Genomic DNA, 22,188 nt, shown 5'->3' on the forward strand with positions numbered 1-22,188 from the left:
CCCCCTGCGAACCCCAGATGACCCTCCAAGCACAGGCACAGAAGGAAAATGTCCCCATGATTATTGGCCCCCAGGAGTGGTTTCAGAGCTCTGCTCCCCCTGAAGGTGGAGGGTCCCTTTCGAGGTTTGCCTGCCTTCCCCTCCACAGGGAATCTGAGACCTTTTAGGGAAGGAAGGTGAGAGATGAATTTTTAAAGTTATGGGATAAATGGTCCTCCAGGAGTTTGTCTGATCTTTTAGAGACATCACAGTGTGCGGATATTGAATGCCACCAATTAACTCTGTGTTGCCTATAGAAATCTGCATTTCCCCCCTGACCTGACCGCTCTACCCATCACATTCACAGGCTCCCCAGGCACAAGGAGTCCTTACCACAGGAGAGAGCATCTTGGGCACGCTCCACCGCCTGCCCCCTCTGCCCCTGCTCCAAGGAAGCTCCTTCTGCCTCAGGGATTGCAGCTTCCATCTCCAAAGGTGGTCCCCACATCTAAAACAGCAGGAAAGGGGAGGGGTAAGAGATGGAATGGAAAAGACATTAAGGAATTGATTCTGCCCCACTCCCAGTCTCTGCACCCTCCTATCAGCAGTTCTGATGAGTTATCTGCAGGAGTCAGAAATTCTCTAGCAGAAGAGGCTCTGCACAATTATCCGGCAAGGAAACTTTATATAAGGTGAAATATTGTTGCTTGAATTAGACACACCTGGAGGGAATCCCCCCTCACCTGTTCTGCCTGCCTCTTCTCCTCTGCCTGACTCAGGAGGAAACCTTCGGCCAGGGCCACCGCCTGGGAACTGGTCTCCGGCCCACATCCTCTGACCCAGCACTGCATTTCCTGGGGCAGGAGAGTCAGGAACTGCTCCAGGATCACCAGGTCCAGGATCTGCCTCTTGGTGTGCCTCTCCGGCTTCAGCCACTGGTTGCAAAGTCGATGGAGCTGGTTGCAAACCTCTCGGGGCCCATCAGCCTCATGGTAGCAGAATTGCCGGAAACATTGGCAACATATTTCTGAGGTCAGGGTGTTCTTAGCCAGGACCTCTGGCCCAGCCCTTTCCCAGAATTCAACACCACTCCCAGCTGGGGTGGGATGTAGACTTTTGCTTGCTCTCTTGTCAGTTCCAGGTCCTTCTGAGTCCTGCTCTTCCATCTCCTTCCACTTCTCTTGGGCCACCTCTGTCTTTGAGAAGTTGTCTTTATTCTGAAGCTTCTCCTTGGGGGGGACAGAGAGAGACAAATAGGAGTGTGTCAGAAGGAAGATACGTATATACACACACAAACACGCTGACACATACATGCACCTATAAATACAACCTCCACTCCAAAAAAGAAGCAGGGACTGTACCACAAGTCCTTCATCCTTGAGAATTGTCACAGTTTTCTCCCTGCCCCATATTCCTGCTCACCCTGAAAGGACCATTTTTCAGAGTCCAGATGATTTGGAAGGAAGCCTATGCCAAGATCTTGGACACCTTTGCATGGCTGCTAGTTACCTCAGTGGTGCCCTGCTGGAGATGGAAGATGGGGCGGGGGGGAGAGTCAGCCAAAACACCTGGCATTGCAACAAGCCAATCAGCATGAATGATTTAATGCATTGGATCGCGTCTGGGATTCCTTTCTGTGTCTCCTGACTCCCTCCAAAAGAAGGCTTCTTATTCTTGTTGGCATCTCCCTTAACAAGATCTGAACCCTCCCCTCCTAGAACTGTGCCCTGGTGCTTTTACCTGTTGTGCTGCCTGGGGGTTTGTACCTCTCTCGCCTGGAAAAATATGTCCTTCCGCCCACCCTAACCCCAGGGCAGAAGGGAGGATCTGGCATTGTGTTACGGCTGCCTCTGCCAAGTGAGCCCTGGAGGGATGGTCAGGAGTGATGCGTTTGGGGCAGGCATGTTCTCTCGCTGTGTGCCCACCTTGCAAACACTGCTGCAGGTGGAGACTCGAACCCACATCTGTGGATCTCCTTGGTGTGTATTCATGACATAATCATCACAGTGATGGAATTTTGTGCAACATTTGTTCCTCCTGGCCTTATACATATTGGGGGTGTGGCCACATCTGCATGCTCCACCCCTGTCTGCCTGTTAGGGGACCCATCTAATACTCTGATTGGTGGGCGTGGGTGGTGTCTCTAGGAGCACCCATGGGGTTGCTAGGCATTCTCTGCCTTAGCAACAGAGGTATCTAAAATGTTCCTCTCCTCTGCTTGGCAGGCCTTGGACCCCTGCTGGCTGCCCGAGCCCCACAGTGGGTCCGTATCAGGGGCTTAGGATGGGTTGCAGCCGATTCCAGGGCAGGCTGGACTTCCCTTCTCCCAGCCTGCACCCCTTCCTTAATTCACCCCACTCCCCAAAAGGCCTGCTTGGGTTGTTGGTTTGCAGAATGAAAAGGTCCAGCAAGAGAATGTCAGTTTCACGTATTGAACTTTCCTTACATTGAAAGACACAGATTATGGCTGCTCCCCAACAAACTCCGCTTACATAGCTGAACAAAACTGGTGCCTCTCAGAGTTACCAACCTCTAGGTGGCTGAAGCCAAAAAACAATCAACTACCCTGAAGAAATAACCAACAAAGTTTACTACAGTGTAAAAAAAATTCCTGAGAAAGGTTCCCACTTTGCAGTAATATCGACATATGAAACTGAGCAGTCTGTTTGCAATCTCTTCTCAGGAAAAGGAGGCTGAAGCTGAATCCTCCCCACAGAAGAATTCGGTTGAGTGTCAGGGAGGGGGTGGGGGGAGGAGGTGGCTTTATAGGCTCGCTTTTAAGTAGATGAGGAAGCCTTTTTTCTGTCGCCCCGGACCTCGTGTGGGTAGAAAGCACCCCTCTGGTAGTTTTGACAATATTTCTGGAGGGAAAGGGCAGAGCCCGGCTCCAGCCCCCCACCCCCGCCCCCCTTCAAGGGCTTGCTGTGTCTCCGGGGAGAAGCGCTGGCTTTGCAGCCCCAGAGACAGAAGCAGAAAGAGGGAAACAGTCCCTACCTCGAGCTGCACAGCAAGCTTTCCTCCCTGCCTCTGCACCATCCCCGGCCGAGCTGCATCATTACAGAGCGTTGGCGGCAGAGGGAAGCCCGGCTGAAGGGAAGCCCGGAAGCCTCTGTCATGTCTCTGCAGCTCGGAAAGGACTAAAGCAGCAGAGCTGTTTGCTAGAGAGGCCGAGCAAGGAGGACTCTGTGGTCTTCTTCCCCTCCCAGTCCCCCCCCCCTCCAGAAATCCCCCACCAACTTAGCACAGCCCTGCCTTGGCATGCATGATCCCCGCCTCCCCCCCCCCCCCCATGGCTTACTTCTAAGTAAACGTTTCCAGGCTGCGCTGCTGTTCTCCGCTTCAGCTTCTCTGCAGCCCTTCCTGTTCTCTGGCCCAAGTTCGGAAGCAAACTCCTTCCTCTGCGCATGCGTGCACAGGCAAGGAAGGCAAGCAAGAGCCCCTCCTCTTCTCCGCCCCCCCTTGCATTTCTTGCTGGGCCTCTCTAGCCAATGGCTTTCTGGCATTAACCCTTTCGGTGCTGCAGAGGAACGCCACCTGTGCCTTCCTGTCCTCTCCGGGAGGAGCCAGGCTGCCATCTGCAGCGCTGCTCCATGGGGCTGCTCGGGAGTAATTCTGCGCGGGGCTGCATGCCCGGAGGAGCCAGGGAAAGGAGGCTGGAGCAGAATCCCGGCAGCTTCTTTGAATAAGGACCTCAGAAGAACCGGGGTGGGGGAGAGGAGGCGCACCAGGCTTGCTCTTAATTGGACGAGGAAGCGTTTTTCTGTCAGCCTCCCCCCCACTGGACCTCAGATGGGATGGAGGCTGGGAAGGCGGGGTTTGGGGAAAGGATGGGCTCATTCACCAGGGCTCTGATCCCAGCCGCCCCTCCGAAGCCGCCCTTTCCTTTCCTGCAGTCTGGAGATGCGCTCTTGTTAGGGCAGGTCTCCAGGCCCTCCCTGGAGGTTGGCAATCGCGTCCCAATCGAGGCAAAAGAAACCAGTGGTAGCCCCCCCTCCCCAATCCTCCCTCCCCCCAGCTGCCCCCTGCCTTGCCCAGCCCCCCTCCCTCCCGGGTCTCCAGCCAGGCCCTGCAAGAAGCGCAACCCCAGCAGGACCCACAAGCAGGCTGCAAGGAAGCGCCACAAAGGGGGGGGGGGGTTGTGTGGGAAGGATGCTGTGGCCTTTTGGTCCTTCAGCGTAAGGGGAAGCCTCGTTTTTCTTTCATTCACCCTCTCACACTCAAAAACACAACTTTCTCTCTCTCTCTCTCTCTCTTTTTTTGCATTTTTATGTCCTGTGTGTTGGTGTCCTTTGCAAGTGTTGTGCGTTTACAGTTTCTCCGGTGGAAAAAGAATCTTCTTGTTGTCTCAGAGGCACAATTCAGTTTCTTAATGTGACTGGACTCTTAACCAGCCCTTGCTGGGAACTAACTCCCCCCGCCCCCCCCCCCCCCCCCCCGTCTTTTCTACTACCTGTAAAGCTTGAAGAAGTTGCTTCACTGAACTTGAAGAGGTGTGCTGGATTAGACCCAGAATCAACTCTTGTTGCTCTCAGAGGGGCCGCTGGACTCAGACTCTTCCCTAAAAGTATTCTTTGGCTGTTTTTGTTGTTATTAAGTCTTCCTTTACACAGTTTGACAGGTGCAACGAGACAGCAAGAGATCTAACTGGCAGGCTAGGTCACAGTGGCCTTGTCAGCAAGCCGGTTCTGGCTGGAAAAGGACAGGTGGAAAATACCTGCTGAGTCAGCATGACTATGGACTGCCTGGATTGGCTGATGGACATATATATGGACTGCATTGCCAGTGTACAGTCCTCTCGTTGTAGAGATAGATGCTGGCGGAGCACTTTGTTCCTAAGGTTAATGTTGGTTACTGCACTAGTGGATACTTTGCATATAGTTTGTAAATACACTGTTTTAACAGTAGCTGCAGGTGTCTGGCTCACTTCCTTACTGGAGCTCACTGTTGTATATACTTCACTTCTCACTTTGCACACACACGCACCGACAGTTTTATCCCCCTATGATCAGGGGTTTCAACAGCTGCAAGTAAAGGGGAGAAATTTGAAGAGCACATGTGTCTGTGGAGGGAGCATACAAGGGCACTACCATGAACATCATCCTCAGAGCTGGGGTGGGGTGGGGTGGGGGCGTAGACCACAATTTCTTGGGAGGGGGGAAGGGGCTGAACCTGGTCTACGCCTAATCTTAGACAAACCCTCTTAACAACCAATGCTTCCTCTCAGCTCAATTAGTGTGATCTAGTTCTAAGTTTTTTAGTCTCTGGCTCACACAGTTTTGTCTTAGTTCAGGAAAAATGCCCCCAGAGCAAACTAATCTATGCAGTACCTCACAATTTAATGCCATTAGCTCACAAAGGAGAATTTTTGCACACAAGACTTCAGAGCTTAGAGGGAGTATTGTTAATTACACCACTTACATACCGGATACACGCTAGGAAATCGTCAAATGCCTCTCAAAATCCACAGTACGCTCCAGCATCTCAGATACCCTGACCTGAAATTGTGGGAGCCTTTGTTTGATTGAAGTACAATCCAGGAGAGCGGAATCGCCTCTCTTGCCATATTTCATGAAACAGCTTTATCTACCTCTTCCCCAATCATACATCCACACAGAAACAATAGGTGAAAAGGCTATTCCCAGATATTCAATTTCTTCTTCTCTCAAGCTGCCCCGTGGTGCAGAATGGTCAGCTGCAGTACTGCAGTCCAAGCTCTGCTCACGACCCGAGTTCAATCCAACGGAAGTGCGTTAAGGGAAACGACTCAAGCCTTCCATCCTTCTGAGGTGGGTAAATTGAGTACCTAGCTTGCTGGGGATAAAGCGTAGATGACTGGGGAAGGCAATAGCAAACCATCCTGTAAAAAGTCTGCCAGGGAAACATGCTGTGACATCACCCCAGGGTCGGTAACAACTTGATGCTTGCACCTTTACTTTTAAAGCTGCAAAGTCTCAAGACACCAAGGTCACCTTAACTTTCAGCACTGGAGACACAGGCCTCTTTTCCCCCATATCCTGACACATACAGCTCAAGACAGCAATCTTCCTCCCCTCTCCATTTCTTGTTCTCTAAAGCTGCAACTCCCAGGGCACGAAAACAACTTCCAATGTATTGTCTCAAATCCACAATTTTTAAAGCAGGGTCTGTAGGCAGAACTTCTACAAATCCCAAAGGAAAACAAGGCAGGACAGTGGAGGGGTGCTCCTGTGTGACAAGCAAATGTCCCAAATTCAGAGCGGCAGGCAGCCTCTTTAGCAGCAGAGAGAACGAGACCACACAGTCTAAGCCTAACCAGCTTCATGCTGCTAACTGGCACCCAGAAGGAGGAGGGGGTTATTGCCTCCACTGGGAAATTGCAGGCGGGGGGCTTGAGGCACTTAATGCACCCACACAGGGGATGTTCCGATTCCCTTCATTTTGACTTCCTCCATGAATCTGGCTGTTGTCCGTATAAAGCCACCTATGGCCAAATTTCCCATCACAGAACTCTGCAGCCTCTTGGCTCCTGAGTGAATTTAGAAAACACAGAGTTGTTTTGAGGGGTCTGAGGTTTCTACATCGACCTGTGGCAAACCAGAAATGTTCATTCACTAGCTGTTTACGGGCTGGAAAAGGTTTCCTGTGAGGAAAGATTGAAGGGTCTGGGATTACTCACAAACACAATTCACAGAACCTTTATTGACATAACAACAACAGTATCAAATCAAGGAAGCAGGAGGGGAAAGGAGGTTAATAAAACATTCTAAACAGACTTCTCTTCTTATAAGCACAGTAAAGGAAGTTTACCCGTGGCGCAGAGTGGTAAAGCTGCAGTACTGCAGTCGGAGCCCTCTACTCGCGACCGGAGTTTGATCCCAGCGTAAGCTGGTTCAGGTAGCTGGCTTGAGGTTGACTCAGCCTTCCATCCTTCCGAGGTCGGTAAAACGAGTACCCAGCTTGCTGGGGGGAAAGCGTAGAGGACTGGGGAAGGCAATGGCAAACCACTCCATAAAAAGTCTGCCGTGAAAACATTGTGAAAGCAACGTCACCCCAGAGTCAGAAACGACTGGTGCTTCCACAGGGGACTACCTTTAAAGGAAGTTTGCCACCACTTCCATTGTTTCAGCCTTGTTTGAGGCTAGTAAGCTTACTATCTTGCTTTCATCAGATTTACCCTCCGGGGCTTGCAATATAGGATCCAGATAAGAAGCACGTAAATCACAGTAGAATCTACAGGATAAAAGTACATGGTCTGTTCCTTCAGTCCACAGGGACACAGCCTATCAAATGGTATTTTTTTTTAAACTTCCCATATGACACGGCAGAAGGAAGCACATTAAAATGGGCCAACATAAATCCCCTTCGAATATGGGGGTCAATCAAACAAGGAAAATACTCTGCAAGTGAGCCACGAAAAGGAACCTCTCGGTTCATGGGAGAGCAATGCCCAGAAGCAAGACTTCTAAGGTCTTGAATCGCCATGTCAATTAATCTCTGTTTAATCATGACGAAAACATGCTTAAAAAAAAAGGGTCGGATCATCTCTGCTAAGCCCCATTGATGTGATTTTCTCTTCAGTGTAGGTCTGGGACTACTCAGTTTAGAAAACAGACAATTAAGGGCGGGCCTGATGGCGGTTTATAAAATTATGCAGGGGGTGAAGAGAGTTGACAGAAAGACTTTCCACCCCCACCCCCACCCCCCAAAAAACAACTATAAGACCTTCTGGGAATCCAATGAACCTGACGGGCAGTAGACTGAGGCTGGGCAAAAAGAAATACTCCTTTAAACAACAAGTGATTAAAATGTGGAATCTGCTGCCAGAGGCTGTAGTGAGGGCTGCAGGCAGACACAGCTTTTAAAGAGGATTCTGCTTCTCTCGTGCGTGAGTTCTCTGATGAAACTGAAGATGGCCTTTTGTAGTGAATCTCTTTCCACACTCAGAGCATTCAAAAAGTTTCTCTCCTGTGTGGGTTCTCTGGTGCTTTTGAAGATGATCACTCGTAATGAATCTCTTTCCACACTCTGAACATTCAAAAGGCTTCTCCCCTGTGTGCGTTCTCTGATGCCTTTGAAGACTGCCACTCTCACTGAATCTCTTTCCACACACTGAGCATTCAAAAGGCTTCTCCCCTGTGTGGGTTCTCTGATGCGTTTGAAGACTGCCATTGTGACTGAATCTCTTTCCACACAGTGAGCATTCAAAAGGCTTCTCCCCTGTGTGGGTCCTCTGATGCTTTTGAAGACTGCCCCTTGTACTGAATCTCTTTCCACACTCTGAGCATTTAAAAGGCTTCTCCCCTGTGTGGGTCCTCTGATGTGTTTGAAGATGGCTACTGTGACTGAATATCTTTCCACACTCTGAACATTCAAAAGATTTCTCCCTTATGTGGGTTTTCTGATACTATTGAAGACTGCCACTCGAACTAAATCTCTTTCCACACTCTGAGCATTCAAAAGGCTTCTCCCCTGTGTGGGTTCTCTGATGCTCTTGAAGATTGCAACTCCAATTGAATGTCTTACCACACTCTGAGCAATCAAAAGACTTTTCCCCTATATGGGTTCTCGGATGTATTTGAAGACTGCCACTCCGATGGAATCTCTTTCCACACTCTGAGCATTCAATAGGCTTTTCCCCTGTGTGGGTTCTCTGATGTGTTTAAAGATGATAACTCGTAATGAATCTCTTTCCACACTCTGAACATTCAAAAGGCTTCTCCCCTGTGTGGGTTCTCTGGTGCTTTTGAAGATGATCACTCGTAGTGAATCTCTTTCCACACTCTGAACATTCAAAAGGCTTCTCCCCTGTGGGCATTCTCTGATGCCTTTGAAGACTGCCATTCTCACTGAATCTCTTTCCACACTACTGAGCATTCAAAAGGCTTCTCTCCTGTGTGGATTCTCTGATGCGTTTGAAGATGTCCACTCTGACTGAATCTCTTTCCACACACGGAACATTCAAAAGGCTTCTCCCCTTTGTGCGTTCTCTGATGCGTTTGAAGACTGCCATCCTGACTGAATCTCTTTCCACACACTGAGCATTCAAAAGGCTTCTCCCCGGTGTGGGTTCTCTGATGCGTTTGAAGACTGCCATTCTGACTGAATCTCTTTCCACACACTGAGCATTCAAAAGGCTTCTCCCCGGTGTGGGTTCTCTGATGCGTTTGAAGACTGCCATTCTGACTGAATCTCTTTCCACACACTGAGCATTCAAAAGGCTTCTCTCCTGGGTGGGTTCTCTGATGCGTTTGAAGATGTCCACTCTTCCTAAATCTCTTTCCACACACTGAGCATTCAAAAGGCTTCTCCCCGGTGTGGGTTCTCTGATGCTTTTGAAGATGTCCACTCTCACTGAATCTCTTTCCACACACAGAGCATTCAGAAGGCTTCTCCCCTGTGTGGGTTCTCTGATGCGTTTGAAGACTGCTACTCTGAATAAATTTCTCTCCACACACTGAGCATTCAAAAGGCTTCTCCCCTGTGTGGGTTCTCTGGTGCTTTTGAAGATGTCCACTCCGACTGAATCTCTTTCCACACACTGAGCATTCAAAAGGCTTCTCCCCTGTGTGGGTTCTCTGGTGCCTTTGAAGATCATCACTCGTAATGAATCTCTTTCCACACTCTGAACATTCAAAAGGCTTCTCCCCTGTGTGCGTTCTCTGATGCCTTTGAAGATGGCCATTCTCACTGAATCTCTTTCCACACACTGAGCATTCAAAAGGCTTCTCTCCTGTGTGGGTTCTCTGATGCTTTTGAAGATGGCCACTCCGACTGAATCTCTTTCCACACACTGAGCATTCAAAAGGCTTCTCCCCAGTGTGGGTTCCGTGATGTGTTTGAAGACTGCCATTCTGACTGAATCTCTTTCCACACACTGAGCATTCAAAAGGCTTCTCTCCTGTGTGGGTTCTCTGATGCTTTTGAAGACTGCCACTCTGACTGAATCTCTTTCCACACACTGAGCATTCAAAAGGCTTCTCTCCTGTGTGGGTTCTCTGATGCTTTTGAAGACTGCCACTGAATCTCATTCCACACACTGAGCATTCAAAAGGCTTCTCCCCTGTGTGGGTTCTCTGATGCGTTTGAAGATGTGCATTGATACTGAATCTCTTTCCACACACTGAGCATTTAAAAGGCTTCACCCCGGTGTGGGTTCTCTGATGCGTTTCAAGATGTCCACTCTGACTGAATCTCTTTCCACACACTGAGCATTCAAAAGGCTTCTCCCCTGTGTGGGTTCTCTGATGCGTTTGAAGACTGCCACTCACACTGAATCTCTTTCCACACACTGAGCATTCAAAAGGCTTCTCCCCTGTGTGGGTTCTCTGATGCGTTTGAAGATGTCCACTCTGACTGAATCTCTTTCCACACACTGAGCATTCAAAAGGCTTCTCTCCTGTGTGGGTTCTCTGATGCTTTTGAAGACTGCCACTCACACTGAATCTCTTTCCACACACTGAGCATTCAAAAGGCTTCTCCCCTGTGTGGGTTCTCTGATGCGTTTGAAGATTTCCACTCTGACTGAATCTCTTTCCACACAGTGAGCATTCAAAAAGCTTCTCTCCTGTGTCGATTCTCTGATGCTTTTGAAGATTGCCACTTCGACTGTATCTCTTTCCACACACTGACCATCCAAAAGGTTTCTCCCCTGTGTGGGCTTTTTGATGCTGTTGAATATTACTACTGAGACTGAATTTATGTCTGGTCTCTGAGTATTCAGGTTTCCGTTGTCTCTTTATTCTTTGATGCACAAGAAGCTGTGATCTATTTCTGAAATACTTTCTGCACAGAATGGATTTGCTTGCTTTGATTTTCCTGTGCTTTGGAAAATGTATATTCCACTGTCTTCCCTCACGCTTCTCAGCCAGACAGCCACCTTTCTTTCTCTTCACTCTGATTTGATTCCTGATATTTTCATTCAAGTCTTCATTTTTATCTTTATCCGGCATTTCCTGATGAAGTTTCTCACCCTCCACATTCCTCTGATCATTGTCTGCTGGAATAAAGAGAGAGAAACTGTTAGCACGTGGGAAGGCTGGTAAGATCCAAAGGCATCTATGGGACTGCATAACCCCTCCACCTTCCCCCAAGAATATCTAGTATTTAAGGATATCTCCCCCACCTATGATTAACTTCATCTGAACTCTTGCTCAGAAGGAGCATCTGAGCCTCCAGATTATGGCCTCCCTCCCTGCTTAACCACCAGCCTCTATGATTGTACCAGACCAAATTTGGCTCAGGAGGGAATCAGGAATCTCATATGGTTACTTCTGGCCTGTTCTCTTGACATAAGAGTAAAGGTTACTCACTCTGAACCAACTCATTTGGGAAGGAGACATGCTCTTGGGAGCCTCTAGAACAGCGTTTCCCAAACTTTTTCCCGCTGTGGCCCAGTTATTTTTATACTTCTTCGTGGCCCACTAAAATTTGGGGGTGGAGACTTTGAGGGTGGAGAAGGGAGACAGGAAATGATGTACAAATAAGCCTAAAACTATTGCAATGTTTTGTTTCGGAAAAGTAGGAGAATAGTGGGATTTTGCAACGCAATTTTTAAAATAAAACAAGAAGAAAAAGCACAAGGATCACACAGCAGAAAACTAAAAATATAAAATGCTCTCAACCTGGGAAAACATGAAATTGTGGGGGGGGGGAGGAGAGAGGGAGAAGAGAGAGAGAGAAAAAGAAAGAAAGAAAGAAAGAAAGAAAGAGAGAGAGAAAGAGAGAAAGAGAGAAAGAGAGAGAGAGAGAGAGAGAGAGAGAAAGAGAGAAAGAGAGAAAGAGAGAGAGAGAGAGAAAGAGAGAAAGAGAGAAAGAAAGAGAGAAAGAGAGAAAGAAAGAGAGAAAGAAAGAAAGAAAGAAAGAAAGAAAGAAAGAAAGAAAGAAAGAAAGAAAGAAAGAAAGAAAGAAAGAAAGAAAGAAAGAAAGAAAGAAAGAAAGGAAGGAAGGAAGGAAAACATGAAATGGCAGCCTGAGAAAACATGAAATGGCAGGGCATTTCAAGCTTTCTTCCCCCCCCCCCACCCCACCACTCAGATTAGCAATGGCAAGGAAGGGAAAGAAGGCGGGAAAGAGACAAAGTAAAATACTAACTGACAGAGAGAGAGAGGAAGGAAAGTGGGAAATAAAGCAAACTGGGAAAACGAAAGACCTACAGACAGACAGAAAAAAAAAGAAAGAACGAAAGGGAGGGAAGGGGAGAGAGTTGGAAACAGAGAAAAAAACAAAGAGAAAAGAAATAGGATGGAAGGAAGGAAAAGGGAGGGATGGATTGAAAGAAAGGAGGGACAAAAGGAAGAAAAATAGAGAAAAAGAAAAATGGAAAGAAACGGGATGGGAGCAACTCACCTTTTAAACTGCTAACTCCAGCAGCACAAGCAGGCCTGGGTCCCCTGACCTCAGCTGGCAAGGGAAGTCAGGCCTAGTTCCCCCCCCCCACACACCTCCTCCTCCTTCCCTCCCTTCCCCCCCCCCCCGGTCAGTTTCAGGCTGGTTAATGCGCCCCTCCCCCCTGGATGGTGGGGAAAGCGACGCTGAGCTCTCACTCAACGCGGCGACAGAGCGGCAGCAGGTTGAACGTACCTCCGAAAAGGCCACCACTGCTGCTCCCTCCCCCGCACTTCCTGGATGGGAAGGAAGCGTAGGGGAGGGAGCAGCGGCTGCCTTTTCGGATGTTTGTTCGACCTGTTCCTGCGCTGAGTGAGAGTTCAGTGCCATTTTCCATGCAGGGGAGGAAGGTATGCGTTAAGCAGCCTGAAATTAACCTGAGGGGGTAGAGAGGAGTCATGAAGGGGGCGTAATGCTTTGGGGAGAAGGCGCAGAGGGGGGATGGCAGATAGAGAAGCCAGTTTGGCTTCTCTAGCAAATGGCTCTGTGGCATTAACCCTTTCGGTGCTGCAGAGGAGTGCAAAATGTGTCCTCCCTTCGTCTCCAGCAGAGGCCAGTCTCCATCTTCCATGCTGCTCAATGGGGCTTCTCGGGAGTGACTTTGCCCAGAGGATCCAGCACTGTTCAGGCTTCTCAGGAAAAGAAGGCTGAAGCTGAATCCTCCCCACAGAAGAATTTGGTTGAGTGTCAGGGAGGGGGGGGGGGGGAGGAGGTGGCTTTATAGGCTCGCTTTTAATCAGACAAGGAAGCCTTTTTTCTGTCGCCCGCTGGTCCTCGTGTGGCTAGAAAGCTCCCCTCTGGGAGTTTTGACAATATTTCTGGAGGGAAAGGGCAGAGCCCGGCTCCAGCCCCCCACCCCTGCCCCCCTTCAAGGGCTTGCTGTGTCCCCGGGGAGAAGCGCTGGCTTTACTGCCCCAGAGACAGAAGCAGAAAGAGGGAAACAGTCCCTACCTCGAGCTGCACAGCAAGCTTTCCTCCCTGCCTCTGCACCATCCCCGGCCGAGCTGCATCATTACAGAGCGTTGGTGGGCGAGGGAAGCCCGGCTGAAGGGTAGCCCGGAAGCCTCTGTCATGTCTCTGCAGCTCGGAAAGGACCAAAGCAGCAGAGCTGTTTGCTACAGAGGCCGAGCAAGGAGTGGGAGGGAGGACTCTGTGGTCTTCTTCCCCTCCCAGTCCCCCCCTCCAGAAATCCCCCACCAACTTAGCACAGCCCTGCCTTGGCATGCATGATCCCCGCCATGGCTTACTTTTAAGTAAACTTTTCCAGGCTCCAACTGCGCTGCTGTTCTCCGCTTCAGCTTCTCTGCAATGCTTCCTGTTCTCTGGCCCAAGTTCGGAAGCAAACTCCTTCCTTTGCGCATACGTGCACAGCCAAGGAAGGAAAGCAAGAGCCCCTCCTCCTCTCCGCCCCCCCCTTGCATTTTTTGCTGGGCCTCTCTAGCCAATGGCTTTCTGGCATTAACCCTTTCGCTGCTGCAGAGGAACGCAACCTGTGCCTTCCTGTCCTCTCCGGGAGGAGCCAGGCTGCCATCTGCAGCGCTGTTCCATGGGGCTGCTCGGGAGTAATTCTTCAGGGGGCTGCATGCCCGGGTGATCCCGGGAAATGAGGCTGGAGCAGAATCCCAGCAGCTCTTTAGAATAAGGACCGCAGAAGAATTGGGGTGGGGGAGAAGAGGCGCAGCAGGCTTGCTTTTAAATGGAAGAGGAAGCGTTTTTCTGACGGCCTCCCCCCCACTGGACCTCAGATGCGGCCGGAGATTTGGAGGGGGGCTGGGAAGGGGGAGTTTGGGGACAGGATGGGCTCATTTAATAGGGCTCTGATGCCACCACCGAGTCCCCCCTCCGAAGCCGCCCTTTCCTTTCCTGCAGTGTGGAGATGCGCTCTTGTTAGGGCAGGTCTCCAGGCCCTCCCTGGAGGTTGGCAATCCATCATCATCATCATCAGTTTTATTTATATCCCATCCCAATCGAGGCAAAAGAAACCAGTGGTAGCCCCCCCCCACTGCTCCCTGCCTTTCCCAGCCCCCCTCCCGGGTCTCCCGGATCTCCAGCCCGGCCCTGTAAGAAGCACAACCCCAGCAGGACCCACAAGCAGGCTGCAAGGAAGCGCCAGCAAAGGGGGGGGGGGGACTGCAACCCCCCCCCCCCAACTAGACTGGGCTTCTCTTTCCTCTCCCAGCAGAGGCGGAATCCCAGATCTCCCCCCTCCTCCCCCCACGAGGAGACCCCCTTACTTGCGGGAGGCCAGTAAAGACCCCTGGACGGGGTGGGGGGGGGGGAGCTATAGCACCCTGCAGGCCCTAGAGGGGAAGGGAGGGGTGGGAAGGATCCTGCAGCCTTTTGGTCCTTCAGCCTAAGGGGAAGCCTCGTTTTTCTTTCACACAGTCACACTCACATACACAACCTTCTCTTTTTTTATTATTTTTTTGCATTCTGATGTGCCTGTGTGTTGGTGTCCTTTACAAGAGTTGTGCATTTACAGTTTCTCGGGTGGAATATTGTTTCAGAAGCACAATTCAGTTTCTTTATGTGACTGGACTCTTAACCAGCCCTTGCTAACTCCCCCCCCCCCGGTCTTTTCTACTACCTGTAAAGCATGAAGAAGTTGTTTAACTGAAGAAGATATTGGATTTATATCCCGCCCTCCACTCCGAAGAGTCTCAGAGCGGCTCACAATCTCTTTTACCTTCCTCCCCCACAACAGACACCCTGTGAGGTGGGTGGGGCTGGAGAGGGCTCTCACAGAGGTGTGCTGGATTAGACCCAGAATCAACTCTTGTTGCTCTCAGAGGGGCCACTGGACTCAGACTCTTCCCAAAAAGTATTCTTTGTCTGTATTTCCCCCCTATATTCAGGGGTTTCAACAGTTGCAAGGAAAGGAGAGAAATATGAAGAGCACATGTGTTTCTGAAAGGGTTAACCCAGGGAGCATACAGGGGCACCACCATGAACATCATCCTCAGAGCTGGAGGGGGGGATGGGGGCGTAGACCACATTTGCTTGGGAGGGGGGAAGGGGTTGAACGTGGTTTAAGCCTAACCAGCTTCATCCTGCTAAGTGGCACCCAGAAGGAGGAGGGGGTTATTGCCTCCACTGGGAAATTGCAGGCGGGGGGCTTGAGGCACTTAATGCACCCGCACAGGGGATGTTCTGATTCCCTTCATTTTGACTTCCTCCCTGAATCTGGCTGATGTCCTTATAAAGCCGCCTATGGCCAAATTTCCCATCACAGAACTTTGCAGCCTCTGTGCTCCTGAGTGAATTTAGAAAACACACAGTGTTTTTGAGGGGGACTGAGGTTTCTACATCGACCTGCGGCAAACCAGAAATGTTCATTCACTAGCTGTTTAGCGGCTGGAAAAAGTTTCCTATGAGGAAAGGTTGAAGGGTCTGGGACTACTCACAAACACAATTCACAGAACCTTCACTGACATAACAACGACAGTATGAAATATAGGAAGCGTGGAGGATAGGAGGTTAATAAAACATTCTAAGACTTCTCCTCTTATAAGCACAGTAAAGGAAGTTTACCCGTGGCGCAGAGTGGTAAAGCTGCAGTACTGCAGTCGGAGCCCTCTACTCAGGACTGGAGTTTGATCCCAGTGGAAGCTGGTTCAGGTAGCTGGCTTGAGGTTGACTCAGCCTGCCATCCTTCCAAGGTCGGTAAAATGAGTACCCAGCTTGCTGGGTGGGAAAGTGTAGATGACTGGGGAAGGCAATGGCAAACCACCTTGTAAAAAGTCTGCCGTGAAAACGTTGTGAAAGCAACGTCACCCCAGAGTCGGAAACGACTGGTGCTTGCACAGGGGACTACCTTTACCTTTATAGGAAGTTTGCCACCACTTCGATGGTTTCAGCCTTATTTGAGGCTAGTAAGCTTACTATCTTGCTTTCATCAGATTTACCCTCCGGGGCTTGCAATATAGGATCCAGATAAGATGCATGTAAATCACAGTAGAATCTACAGGATAAAAGTACATGGTCTGTTCCTTCAGTCTACAGGAAAGAAACTATCAAAGAATGGTATTTTTTTTTTAAACTTCCCATATAACACGGCAGAAGGAAGCACATTAAAATGGGCCAACATAAACGCCCTTCGAATATGGGGGTCAATCAAACAAGGAAAATACTCTGCAAGTGAGCCATGAAAAGGAACCTCCCAGTTCATGGGAGAGCAATGCCCAGAAGCAAGACTTCTAAGGTCTTGAATCTCCATGTCAATTAATCTCATTTTAATTAGGACGAAAACATGCTTCTTAAAAAAAAAGGGTCAGATCATCGATGCTAAGCCCCATTGATTTGATTTTCTCTTCAGTGTGGGTCTGGGACTACTCAGTTTAGAAGACAGACAATTAAGGGCGGGCCAGATGGCGGTTTATAAAATTATGCAGGGGGTGAAGAGAGTTGACAGAAAGACACCCCCCCCCCAATCAAACTACAAGAACTTCGGGGAATCGAACGAACCTGACAGGCAGTAGACAGAGGCTGGGCAAAAGGAAACACTCCTTTAAACAGCAAGCGATTAAAATGTGGAATTTGCTGCCAGAGGATGTAGTGAGGGCCACAGGCAGAGACAGCTTTTAAAGAGGATTGTGCAGATTCATGGAGGAGAGGTCTAATAATGGCTACTAGGCAGCGTCATTAAAGGGAACCTCCATGTTCAGACACAGTCAGCCTTGGAATCCTGGGGTGCCGGGAGGCAGTATCTAAGGAAGACGTCAGAAGCAGTCGCTCACCTCAAGAGGATTGCCGCGGGTGGCCAACTCTTCCCCCTTGTGCAAAATGCAGCTTTCAACCGGCTGCTGCAACACCTGGCTCCTTGGCACTCCATCCCCTTGCAAAAGACCCTAAGCCAATCCACCAAGCCCCACTCCATGATGGTGTGGTTCTCTCAACGCCTGCACGTCCCTTGGGCAGCCTGAGACAGCTGCCTGGAGCACGGCTCCAGGAGGAGCGCACCGGTTTGGCCCTCCCGCGCGTCCTCGCCTGCAAGGTGAAGAAAATTGTTCAGTCGATCGGTGGCAACTGCCACGGGGCTTCCAGCCTCCGCGTGCACGTCTACTTGTCGCTCGTTGTCACTCCGTCACTCCTGTCTGTGCTCCCAAGCAGATGCGAGGGATGGAGAGCCAGCACACCTGCATGCACTGAGCCTGGAAGCTCCATGGCAGCAGCCGCCGAGCTCCTTTAAGATAGAACTGAGATCCAAATACCCAGCAGGCCTTGCAGCCCCTCCTGAAGTTCTCTGAGGAGAGCCCCACTCCCACCTCTTTGGGGAGCCCCGCCCACAGAGGCAGAGCCACGATGGAAAAGGCCTGGGCCCTGACAAGTCCTTGGAGGTTTTAAACAGAGGCTAGATGGCCATCTGACAGCTATGAAGATCCTGTGAATATAGGGGGAGGTTTTTGTGGGTTTCTTGCCTTCTGCAAGGGGTTGGACTAGGTGACCCTGGAGGTCCCTTCCAACTCTCGGATTCTAAGTGGCAGACCGGCTGTGTGCGTCAAAATATCAGCATTTGGGTTCTTGTGAGAATCCTTCTGGCCTATGATTTGGGGGTGCTGATTCAGCTCTCCAAATTTAAGGGACTGTTTCTTTAGATGACTCCCTTCTCCAAACCATGCGACTCCGGGGCGAGTGAACCGTGCCGTCACAGGGTTGCCACGAAAATTTTATTTTTCATTTCCCTGTCTTTCCCTGACCAACATTTGTCAATTTCCCTGACCACCATTCAAATATAACCGCAAGTTAAAAAGTGAATAGGTCATGTCATGCTTAATGAAATGTTCCACTCCAGAACTACAAAAGTCTCAACTGCAAAAATATTTGTCAAAGTAAGAGATTTATTATCAGCTTCTTTCAACATTAACTGCAGCAACATCTGTTTTGCAATTGCACCAATGATTACACCAAGACACAAACTTCAAATCATGTAAACTCTGAATGCTAACAAGTAGGAACTTTCCAAAGCTGGGAAAGTTTCACTTTCTGGTTCCAGAAAATGTAATGAGCAGATAAGCAGCAAGAAAAGGGGTGGAGTTTCTGCAATCTAGAGAAGCAGACAACCCTCATTTGCAACCTTTATGCTTTGGAGAAGTAAGGAGAGAGGGTGAGAGAGTTGGTACTCTGCAAACTCCAGCAGGAACTGTCAAGCACCGATATTTCTCAATAACCTGTCTTTGTTTGCTAATCAAAGAAGCTTTATTGTTAGAAATTCAAGAGCTTTGCCAAGGACACATGCCTTGGGAGTAATGGAGTACCAACAGATATACAGTTACTATATAGCATGTCAGGTTACAATACAGATACGTTCATGAGTCACAGGTTCAAAGGTTACTAGGCAACTATCTATTTTATTACTAAGGAATCTCAAGCTTTTGGAAACATTCACCCTTCTCACACTTCTCTGTGAAGAGATAAGTCTGTCTGTGTGAATTTCAGGGAGAGGCAGCTTAAAAGTAATAACGGTCACTCTATTCTAAATATCCCAGAGCCAGACACTTCACTACATGCCCTCGAGGTCGTAAACAATGGAGGGGGCAGACAGGGCAGACAACTTGTTTTATACAGAGCACACCATGATACCGAAATGAGCATGCTTGACAGGAACAAGCAATCACATTTGCAAAATATACTATGCATGGTGCAGAGTAGAAAGTGCTAGTTGTCTATGAAATCCAACAGTGGCAAAACTCATTTGCAATTCTGTCCTGGGTTTAGCAGGAGACAAAACATCCATTCCATACACAAGCATGACCCCCAAAACATGTTTCTCTTTACATGCAAGTTAAATGCAGTACTAGCAGGCAGGGAGGAAAACAGTCGGATGTTTAAATTTTGCATATTGCTAAATGTTTAAACCAGCTTTGCTTTGCAAATGCTGCAGGCAGACCTGGGAAATCATGCAGGGACAGAGCTCAACAAACACATGAGGCTGGTTGCTGGGGGTGGAGCTGAGAAAAAGGTGGAGCTGGGAAAGGACATCATTAAGTTTCACTTGTATTCTGCTACTTCTCTATTCCAGTTGCCACAAGAACAGATCATGTTCTTACAGCAGCCGGTCAAAAATCTACAGCTTAAATATATTTTAATCACAATTTCCCTGACTTCAGACCAATTTCCCTGAGCAATTTCCATTTCCCTGACTTTCCAGAAAGTGGCAATCCTGCTTCAGAGCTCACTTCCAGGGAGTTCTGTGGCTTGGAGAAGGAAGGGGTTTAGAGGGACGGTCCCTTTAAGTGCCTTCCCCAACCCCCTTCACTGAGAAAAATGGAGGAAGAGGGCACCTTCTTCTTTAGGTCCCTTAGAATAGATCCCCCTGGTCCAATCTTTCATAAATTTAGGGCGGGAGGGTTGAGAAGAGGCACAATCTGCAGCAGAGCAAATTTGGTGCCAGTACCTTAAAAACCAATGCCTCCCTCAGAGCACCAGATAGCCCTGGATCAGTTCTGCATCATACCTGAAGGGGCCACTGAATTTACTGAGTTCTTGGGTTAGGGAACACAACCTGCTTCTTTCAGCCCAGGTTAATCCTACTGCCAGAATGCTTTCGGCTTCAAAGTGGAAAGACCCCCCAAAAAAACTCACAGCAGGCTGAACTAGGGGGTGGGGATTGGGGTTGAGAAATGCCTCTCTAGAACTGCTTCTCAGATAAAAATGTTTGTGAATTAAGGTTGCTGGCTGATTACACTATATCTACTCCAGCAGTAGAGAGGCTGTAGATGTCCGTCACCTCAAATTTTCTATTCCTTGATAGGCTCTGGGAAAGGAACTGTTTAAGCCAGATTTGAAGATGTCAGAGTTAGATTGGCAGATACCCTGAAGTAGCAAGTTTCACAGAGGAGGGGAACCACTAAAAACAGCCTCCCTCCTGGGTGTAACTACGTTCTCAGCCTTTCTAAACTAATAGCACCAGGACCTTTGATGAACCTCAGCAGAAACAGCTATAAGAAAGTTTCATGCTTTTATGGATTCTCTAAGGAACATGGGAGCTACATTTGTGCCTCAGACTCTTCCTACAAACAGAGCAATGAGAAGATTCCTATCTTGGGTGGATTCTTTTATTCTAAAAGAGAGATCAGCTGAATTTCTGACCTGGAGATCCCATTGCCCATCCTTGTTTTCTTCTCTGTGGAATCTTTTTTGGATTTTGAACATAGCTAATACTCTTTCCACAGTCTGAGGACTTATAACATTTATTTCTGATCAGGATAAGGTTTCTTCTGTAAAGCCTTTTAAAGCAGTTGGCACCTTTTGTGGATACGCTGCAGTCCAAGCTCTGCTCACGACCCGAGTTCTATCCCAGCAGAAGCCGGGTTCAGGTAGCTGACTCAAGCCTTCCATCCTTCTGAGGTCAGTAAAATCAATACCCAAATTGCTGGGGATAAAGTGTAGACGACTGGGGAAGGCAATGGCAAACCACCCGGTGAAAAGTCTGTAAAGAAAACATCATGATCTGACATCACCCCAGGGGTTGGTAACAACGAAGCTTGCACCTTTACTTAGATTACAACCCTTTAAAGTGGTTGGCACCTTTTCAATACTTGTCAATGTAAAGTTCTGCATTTCAGTAGGGAAAATCCCATGCATAGTTATAGGATGGGGGAGACTTGTCTTAGCAGTAGTATGTGCGAAAAGGATCTCGGGGTCTTAGTGGATCATACGCTGAACATGAGTCAAAAATGTGATGCGGTGGCTAAAAAGGCAAACGCAATTTTGGACCGTATCAACAGAAATATAGTGTCCAGATAAAGTGATGTGATAGTATCAATTTACTTTGCTCTGGTAAGATCTCACCTGGAGTATTGTGTTCAGTTTTGGGCACCACATTTTAAGAAGGATATAGACAAGCTGGAATGGGTCCAGGGGAGGGTGACGAAGATGGTGAGAGGTCTGGAGACCAAGTCCTATGAAGAAAGGCTGAAGGAGCTGGGGATGTTAAGCCTGGAGAGGAGGCGGCTGAGAGGTGATATGATCACCATCTTCAAGTACTAGAAGAGCTGTCATATGGAGGATGGTAAGGAATTGTTTTATGTGGCCCCAGAAGGTAGGACCAGAACCAATGGGTTGAAATTAAATCAAAAGAGTTTCTGGCTCAACATTAGGAAGAACTTCCTGACCGTTAGAGCGATTCCTCAGTGGAACAGGCTTCCTCGGGAGATGGTGGGCTCTCCTTCCTTGGAGGTTTTTAAACAGAGGCTAGGTGGCAATCTGACAGCAATGAAAATCCTGTGAATTTGGGGTAGGTAGTTGTGGGTCTCCTGTATTGAGAAGGGGGTTGGACTAGATGACCCTGGAGGTCCCTTCCAACTCTATGATTCTATGAACAAACATCTCCCATTGGAACCCAAAGCATAAGGTTTCTTCTGTAGAGTCAAGCCTTTTAAAGCAGTTGGCACCTTTTCTGGATACACTGCAGTCCAAGCTCTGCTCACGACCCGAGTTCGATCCCAGGAGAATCTGGGTTCAGGTAGCCGACTCAAGCCTTCCATCCTTTTGAGGTCAGTAAAACGAGTACCCAGCTTGATGGGGATAAAGTGTAGACGACTGGGGAAGGCAATGGAAAACTGACAGTGTTAAAGTTGCTTTAAGAGAACTAAAAACTGCTGAATCATCTGTTATGTAGCTAAGCTATACAGGAGTCACGAGAATCACTGGTGCAGCTAATGTGACAATCAGAGTTATGATTGGATGGCTGTACTATATCAGTAAAAAGCCTTGCCTAGTGTGGGTGTGGGTGATGAGAAGGAGCAGACAGACGTTGTGAGTGAAGGAGGAACATATTGCTTATATACTGAAACTCTGGAGGATTGCATGGCTACTGATTTGATGTATGGACTGGACTTTTGACTT

The 22,188-nt window shown here is 48.8% G+C and overlaps 1 pseudogene; it reads right to left on the minus strand.

Moving 5' to 3' along the window:
* Window positions 1-8,014: 8,014 nt before the first annotated feature.
* Window positions 8,015-13,926, minus strand: LOC132571637 (oocyte zinc finger protein XlCOF6-like; annotated as a pseudogene).
* Window positions 13,927-22,188: the final 8,262 nt, after the last annotated feature.

The sequence above is a fragment of the Heteronotia binoei genome, chromosome 5 (assembly GCF_032191835.1).
Source record: "Heteronotia binoei isolate CCM8104 ecotype False Entrance Well chromosome 5, APGP_CSIRO_Hbin_v1, whole genome shotgun sequence".
In the NCBI taxonomy this organism is placed as follows: Eukaryota; Metazoa; Chordata; class Lepidosauria; order Squamata; family Gekkonidae; genus Heteronotia; species Heteronotia binoei.